The 8,228-nt window shown below is 35.4% G+C and overlaps 3 non-coding genes across 3 annotated transcripts; all 3 read right to left on the minus strand.

Annotated features, from left to right (window-relative positions):
* Positions 1–6,119: 6,119 nt before the first annotated feature.
* TRNAY-GUA (transfer RNA tyrosine (anticodon GUA)) lies at positions 6,120–6,205 on the minus strand. Its single transcript is given in 2 exon segments — positions 6,120–6,155; positions 6,169–6,205. It is a non-coding gene; the product is annotated as a tRNA-Tyr (tRNA).
* A 505-nt stretch (positions 6,206–6,710) lies between these two features.
* TRNAY-GUA (transfer RNA tyrosine (anticodon GUA)) lies at positions 6,711–6,796 on the minus strand. Its single transcript is given in 2 exon segments — positions 6,711–6,746; positions 6,760–6,796. It is a non-coding gene; the product is annotated as a tRNA-Tyr (tRNA).
* A 1,137-nt stretch (positions 6,797–7,933) lies between these two features.
* TRNAY-GUA (transfer RNA tyrosine (anticodon GUA)) lies at positions 7,934–8,019 on the minus strand. The gene is given in 2 exon segments: positions 7,934–7,969; positions 7,983–8,019. It is a non-coding gene; the product is annotated as a tRNA-Tyr (tRNA).
* Between the last annotated feature and the right edge of the window lie 209 nt (positions 8,020–8,228).

An 8,228-nucleotide genomic window follows, 5' to 3' on the forward strand; every position in this document is an offset into this window, starting at 1 on the left:
GTATATGAAATAGTAAAGTATTGTTACACAAAATGTTTGTGATAATGTCTTGATTACATCCAACCTATCGAATTTGAAATAGTGACTTAAGGATTACAACATTTCAACTACAATCCTCCGCTCTACCAACTGAGCAAAGGTTGGTTTTGATAAAAGTAATACGTAATCTTACTAGTTTTATATGATCGAGTGATATGACGACGCAAATATAGCCATGAGCTCTAAGACCTATTAAGCTAAATGTTTGCAAGTTCTCAACTATTAGAATAGCATCCATACTCCAAAGTTAATGAAATGACTATTTATCAAATCACAAAATATTTTGATTACATCCACCCTACCTTATTTGAACCAATGACCTAAGGATTACAACATTTCAACCACAATCCTCCGCTCTACCAACTAAGCTATGGTTGGGTTTTGATAATATCATATTGAGTCGTGATATAATCTTATAAGTTTTATATGATCGAGTGATATGATCAGGCAACTATAGTCATGAGCTCTTAGACCTATTAAGCATCCCAGTGACCTAAGGATGACAACATTTAAACTACACTCCTCCGCTCTACAAACTGAGCTAAGGTTGGTTTTGGATAAATCTGTCACCTACTCTTACTTGTTTTATATGAACAAGTGATATCACGATACAAATATAGTCATGAGCTCTTAGATCTATAAAGCTAAATGTTCTCAAGTTCTCAACTCTTAGAATAGCATCCAAACTCCAAAGTTAATGAAATGAGTATTTGTCAAATACTAAAGTAGTGTCAAACAAACGATGTTTGTGATAATGTTTTGATTCCATCCAACCTACCTTATTTGAACAAATGACCTAAGTATTAGAACATTTCAACTACAGTCCTCCGATCTACCAATTGAGCTAAGGTTGGTTTTGGATAAAATTATGACCTACTCTTACTAGTTTTATATGAAAGAGTGATATCACGACGCAAATATAGTCATGAGCTCTTAGACCTATTAAGCTAAATGTTCGCAAGTTCTCAACTCTTAGAATAGCATCCATACTGCATAGTGATTGAAATGATTATTTATCAAATACTAAAGTAGAGTCAAACAAACGATGTTTGTGATAATGTTTTGATTACATCCAACCAACCTTATTTGAACCAATGACCTAAGGATTACAATATTTCAACTACAATCCTCCGTTCTACCAACTGAGCTAAGGTTAGTTTTGGATAAATTTATGACATAATCTTACTAGTTTTATTTGATCGAATGATATGATGACGCAAATATAGTCATGACCTCTTAGACCTATTAAGCTAACTGTTCACAAGTTCTCAAATCTTAGAATAGCATTTATACTCCAAAGTTAATGAAATGACTATTTATCAAATACTAAAGTAGAGTCATACAAACGATGTTTGTGATAATGTTTTGATTACATCCAACCTACCTTATTTGAACGAATGACCTAAGGATTACAACATTTAAACTACAATCCTCCGCTCTACCAACTAAGCTAAGGTTGGGTTTTGATAATATTATCGTGAAATAATCATACTAGTTTTATATGGTGGAGTGATATGATGACAAAATTATAGTCATGATATGTTAGACCTATTAAGGTAAATATTAGCAAGATCTCAAGTCTTAGAATAGCATCCATACCCCAAAGTTAATGAAATGATAGTTTATCAAATAGTAATGTAGAGTCACACAAAATATTTGTGCTAATGTTTTGATTACATCCAACCTACCGTATTTGAACTAGTGACTTAAGGATTACAACATTTAAACTACAATCCTCCGCTCTACCAACTGAGCTATGGTTGGTTTTGGATAAAATTATGTCCTATTCGTACTAGTTTTATATGATCGAGTGATATGACGACGCAAATATAGTAATGCGCTGTTAGAGATATTAAGCTAAATGCTCGCATGTTCTCAATTATTAGAATAACATCCATACTCCAAAGTTAATGAAATGATTATTTATCAAATAGTAAAGTAGAGGTAGACAAACGATGTTTGTGATGATGTTTTGATTACATCCAACCTACCTTATTTGAACCAATGACCTAATGATTTCAACATTTCAACTACAATCCTCAGCCCTTTCTGTCATTAACCGTTCGGTTGTAGCAAGGAGTGCGGGCGACTTTGTGATATAGTAGATAATTTAATAGTAAAAGAAGAGATTCTAAGCACAGAGGAGAGAGAGATAGAGAGGGAGAGACTCAAGAAATTTTTCATTAAATTGAAAGGAAAGACCTTATGCAACAAACTAGTTTCGCTCGCTTAGAGGTCATCAGTGCAAAAGGTCATGGAAATACAAATGGTGGTTTATATAGGATGTTGAGAATGGGGAAGGGAGGAGAAAGAGGGAAAGTATAATCATAGTGACCGGGGTGTAATAAGAGTGTAAATAGATGGAAGGCTGTAAGGATTTAAGGTGGAAGATCTTGATGATAGGGGGGGTGGTGAGAAAGCGGGAAATGAGTTGGTGATAGGAAGATTGATAGGGTGATAAGACAGATGAGTGAGTGGGATATGGTGATAAGAGGAAATGAATGAGTGATAGGGTATGTAATTATAAGTAAGTAAACATAAGATGGTGAGAAGGTGAAAATTAAGGAAGGGAATAAGAAGGGAAAGGAAGGAAAATGAAAAAGGAAGTTAGTAAGAGGTGGTGGGGAGAAGGTTTGAGGGAAACAAGGGAAGAGAGAGAGTGTATAAAAAGGTCGTGAGAGGTATAGGGGAGAGAGAGAGAGAGAGAGAGAGAAACGGAATGAGTAAAGATATAAAATAGTAGTAAGGGAGAGAGAGAGAGAGAGAGAGAACTATGGATTTTAGTGAAATGTGTATAAAAAGGTCGTGAGAGGTATAGGGGAGGGGGAAGGGAGAAGGGAGAAAAAAGGGAGAGAGAAAGAGAGAGAACTATGGATTTTAGTGTAATGTGTATAAAAAGGTAGTGAGAGGTATAGGGGAGGGGGAAGGGAGAAGGGAGAAAAAAGGGAGAGAGAGAGAGAGAGAGAGAGAGAGAGAAATATAGATTTTAGTGAAATATAAGGGAATGATAGGGAATATAGATAGGAGGGAAGGGGGAAAAGGAGATGTGTGTGACTAGTAAATAGTAGTAAGGGGGAAGGAGAGAGGAACAAGGAAGGGGGATAGATGAAGGGTGAGAAAATATGTTTATGGGGGGGGGGGGTCTAGGATGTTTTTAGTTTTGACTAGAAAAGAGTGGAGGTTTTTGGATTTTGTCCAACAAATAATGGATTTAGGGATATGTTATAGTTGGGGATCTAATTGTAGGCTAGAGTGTAGGCTATTGAGCATTTCTTTGATAATTAGTGTGGGGGTATGGCGAGTATATCTAAGTTTAAAGATAGTGGGTGGGGTGGTTTTTTTAGTTTTTTCTTTGAAGAGGAGAGTGTGTCTAAGGGAGTAAGGGTGTTTTCTAAAGTTCTTTAGAATAAAATGCGTGGGATAACCTCGGGCCCTAAGTCTCGTAAAGAATTTCTTTTGCATATTTAAATAACCTAGGGATGTGCTTTCGCTAACCATATATCCTTTTAATTCATTCGAAACGAAACTATTTTTAACATGGAGAGGGTGATTGGAGGAGTAAGGGATGTATTGATATGTATTAAGTGTTTTTTGAAAGCAATTAAAAGTGTATCTATTATTATCTAAATTAATCCACAAGTCTAAAAAGGGTAGTTTCGTGTAAGAAGTATGTATGGTTAGTTTGATAGAGTTTTGAGTAGTGTTACTATAGAAGTTTAGGTATTCGAAAAGTTGGGGTTTAGTACCAGTCCAAACGCCAAAGGCATCATCAATATACCTAGTGAAATAGAAAAGGTGGGGTGATGGATTGGAATTTTCTAGATATGAGAGGAAGAGACATGCGTAGACAACGGAAAAATTACTGCCCATGGCTGTTCCTTTTACCTGTTGATAAATTTGGTTGTTGAAATTTAGGAAGTGGTATTCTAAAGTGAGGGCGCTAAGGGTATGAATCAAATTAGTTTTTTGGTTCGAAAAGTGGGGGGAAATAATATTTTTTAGGGCTAAGAGTCCTAGTTTTGGTGGGATGCTAGGGTAGAGTGATTCAACATCAAAAGAAAAAATAAAGCTATTGGGTGGTGTTATAAGTTGTTCTAAGGTTTGGACAAGGGAATGGGAGTCCCTAAGATATTGTTTTTGACGTAGAAGTATAGGGAGGAGTTGGTGGTGAAGCCATTTAGACGTTTATTCAAATAATGAACCATTATATGAACTTTTCACTTCACCCCCACTTTGTCAATTTACCCATGTACCCCTCCCTTACCTTCCTAAATTACCCTTAATTACCCTCCTACCCTTCCCCCTCACTTTTTCAAAATTACCTTTCTACCCCTCCTCCCACTTTTTCCTATTACCACTCTACCCCTCCCGTAAACACCCCCCCTCATTTCTTAAAAACGAAACACCCTACCCCCACCCCTCCTCTCTCTAAATCTTTTCCTCTTTTTATTCCTCTCTCACACTTAAGCTATCAATTCTCCCTCTCTTAGTTTTTACTTCCCTCTCTCAAAATCTTTTCCTATCCTATTTTATCCACCTCTCTATTTTTGTTTTTCTACCTTCACCCATGTTCTACTTTTTCTTACCCTACCCCTACCCCTCCCCATCCTCTTCCTAAATCTATAACCTTCCCCCTTTTTCTTTTTCCTCTTTCCCCATACTTGTCTCCCTCCCTTACCTCTCTCCTATTTCCTTTCTCTTTCTTACTTTGTCTAGTTTACACATGCATCTCTCTCCTCTCTCTACCCTCTTTCTCTCTCTTACTTTTCTCTCGTTATCCCACCCTTAATCCTCGTATATCTACGCACTCACTCCCCTTATGTCTTCTACTCATTTCCCTCTCTCTCTCTCTCTCTCTCTCTCTCTCTCTCCTCTTTCCTCTTTCCTTCCCTTCTCATCATCTCACATATTTTCCTTATTTCCCCCTCAATCTTAACTCCCCTTTTAATATTTCCCCTCTTTTTACATTTCATATCCTAACTCTCTCTTTTCTTATTCCTCCTTAACATTATAACCTTTATTTCCTTATACCAAAACCTCCCCCTTGTCACATTAAAGCTCATAATATCCTTTTCCTTCTTCTCCAAATCTTCCCCTTTCCAAATCATATCCATAAGCACACACCCCCACTCCCTATTGTCATTTCTCTAAACCCTCTCCTAAAACTCCTTATATAAACCTATCAAACCCTAATGGTCATTTTAGCACTGATGAGCCCCATAGTGGGCGAAACTAGTTTGCTCATGACCATATCCCCATGTAATTTCTTTTCTGTTCTAATCTTAATGATAATTAGTAGTAGCTTTGCTCTCAATCTCTCTCTCTCTCTCTCTCTCTCTCTCTCTCTCTCAACATGTTAGTAACATTTGTCTGTCTTTTAATTAATACTTAATGACTAGCCCTCTCTCCCTTTCTCATTATAGTTTTAGATATTTTAGTTTTAATCCTTATAGTAATTAAAGTTATGAAGGTTTAATCTCTCTCTCTCTCTCATGCTCTCTAAGCCGTGCATTGATGATACACCATTCGCACTCCTTGTCGACGATCGTATGATCAACAATAAAAATATTATTGTGAAATAATCATACTAGTTTTATATGGTGGAGTGATCTGATGACAAAATTATAGTCATGAGATGTTAGACCTATTAAGGTAAATATTAGTAAGATCTCAACTCTTAGAATAGCATCCATACCCCAAAGTTAATGAAATGATAGTTTATCAAATAGTAAGGTAGAGTCAGACAAACGATGTTTGTGATGATGTTTTGATTACATCCAACCTACCTTATTTGAACCAATGATCTAATGATTACAACATTTCAACTACAATCCTCAGCCCTACCAACTAAGCTACAGTTGGGTTTTGATAATATCATTGTGACATAATCTTACAAGTTTTATATGATCGATTGATATGATGACGCAACTACAGTTATGAGCTCTTAGACCTATTAAGTTAAATATTGGCAAGATCTCAACACTTAGAATAACACCCATACTCCAAAGTTAATGAAATGATAGTTTATTAAATAGTAAACTAGAGTTACACAAAATGTTTGTGATATTGTTTTGGTTACATCCAACCTACCAGATTTGAACTAGTGACCTAAGGATTACAACATTTAAACTACAGTCCTCCGCTCTACCAACTGAGCTAAGGTTGGTTTACAATAAAATTATGACCTAATCTTACTAGTTTTATATGATCGACTGATATGACGACGCAAATATAGTCATGAGCTCTTAGACCTATTAAGCTAAATGTTCGCATGTTCTCAACTCTTAGAATACCATCCATACTCTAAAGTTAATGAAATGACTATTTAAGAAATACTAATGAGTCAGACAAACGATGTTTGTGATAATGTTTTGATTACATCCAACCTACCTTATTTGAACAAATGACCTAAGGATTACAACATTTCAACTAAAATCGTCCGCTCTACCAACTAAGCTAAGGTTGGGATTTGATAATATTATTTTGAAATGATCATACTAGTTTCATATGATGACACAACTATAGTCATGAGTTGTTAGACCTATTAAGTTAAATATTGGCAAGATCTCTACTCTTACAATAGCACCCATACTCCAAAGTTAATGAAATGATAGTTTATCAAATAGTAAAGTAGTGTCACACATAATGTTTGTGATAATGTTTTGATTACATCCAACCTACCGGATTTGAACCAGTGACCTAAGGATTACAACAGTTCAACTACAGTCCTCCGCTCTACTAACTGAGCTAAGGTTGGTTTTCAATAAAATTACGTCCTAATCTTACAAGTTTTATATGATAGAGTGATATGACGACGCAAATATAGTAATGAGCTCTTAGAGATATTAAGCTAAATGCTCGCATGTTCTCAACTCTTAGAATAGCATCCATACTCCAAAGTTAATGAAATGACTATTTATCAAATACCAAAGTAGAGGTAGACAAACGATGTTTGTGATAACGTTTTGACTACATCCAACCTACCTTATTTGAACCAATGACCTAAAGATTACATCATTTCAACTACAATCCTCCGCTTTACCAACTAAGCTAAGGTTGGGTTTTGATAATATCATTGTGAGTTGTGACATAATCTTACAAGTTTTATATGATCGAGTGATATGATAAGGCAACTATAGTCATGAGCTCGTACACCTATTAAGCTAAATATTTGCCAGATCTCAACACTTAGAATAGCATCCATACTCCAAAGTTAATGAAATGGTTATTTATCAAATAGTAAAGTAGAGTCACACAAATGATGTTTGTCATAATATTTTTATTACATCTAACCTACATTTTTTGAACCAATGACCTAAGGATTACAACATTTCAACTAAAGTCCTCCGCTCTACCAACTGAGGTAGGGTTGGTTTCTAATAAAACTATGACCTAATCTTACTAGTTTTATATGATCAAGTAATATGACAACGCAAATATAGTCATAAGCTCAAAGACCTATTAAGCTAAAGGTTCGTAAGTTCTCAACTATTAGAATAGCATCCATCCTCCAAATTTAAGGAAATAAATATTTATCATATAGTGAGGTAGAGTCAAACAAACGATGTTTGTGATGATGTGTTGATTACAAGCAACCTACCTCATTAGAACCAATGACCTAAGGATTACAACATTTTAACTACAATTCTCAGCCCTACCAACTAAGCTACGGTTGGGTTTTGGTAATATCATTGTGACATAATCTTACAAGTTTTATATGATCGAGTGATATGATGACTCAACTATAGTGATGAGCTCTTAGACCTATTAAGCTAAATATTGCAAGGATCTAAACACTTTGAATAGCATCCATACTCCAAAGTTAATGAAATGATAGTTTATCAAATAGTAAACTAGAGTTACACAAAATGTTTGTGATATTGTTTTGGTTACATCCAACCTGCCGGATTTGAACCAGTGACCTAAGGATTACAACATTTAAACTACAGTCCTCCGCTCTACAAACTGAGCTAAGGTTGGTTTTGGATAAAATTATGACCTAATCTCACTAGTTTTGTATAATCGAGTGGTATGACAACGCAAATATAGTCATGAGCTCTTATACCTACTAAACTAAATGTTTGCAAGTTCTCAACCCTTAGAATAGCATCCATAATCCAAAGTTAATGAAATGACTATTTATCAAATACTAAAGTAGAGGTAGATAGAGGTAGACAAACGATGTTCGT

Source organism: Azolla caroliniana, unplaced genomic scaffold (genome assembly GCF_043228905.1).
Source record: "Azolla caroliniana isolate FFs.n. ecotype wild unplaced genomic scaffold, voAzoCaro1.0.p SCAF_9, whole genome shotgun sequence".
NCBI classification, from domain to species: Eukaryota; Viridiplantae; Streptophyta; class Polypodiopsida; order Salviniales; family Salviniaceae; genus Azolla; species Azolla caroliniana.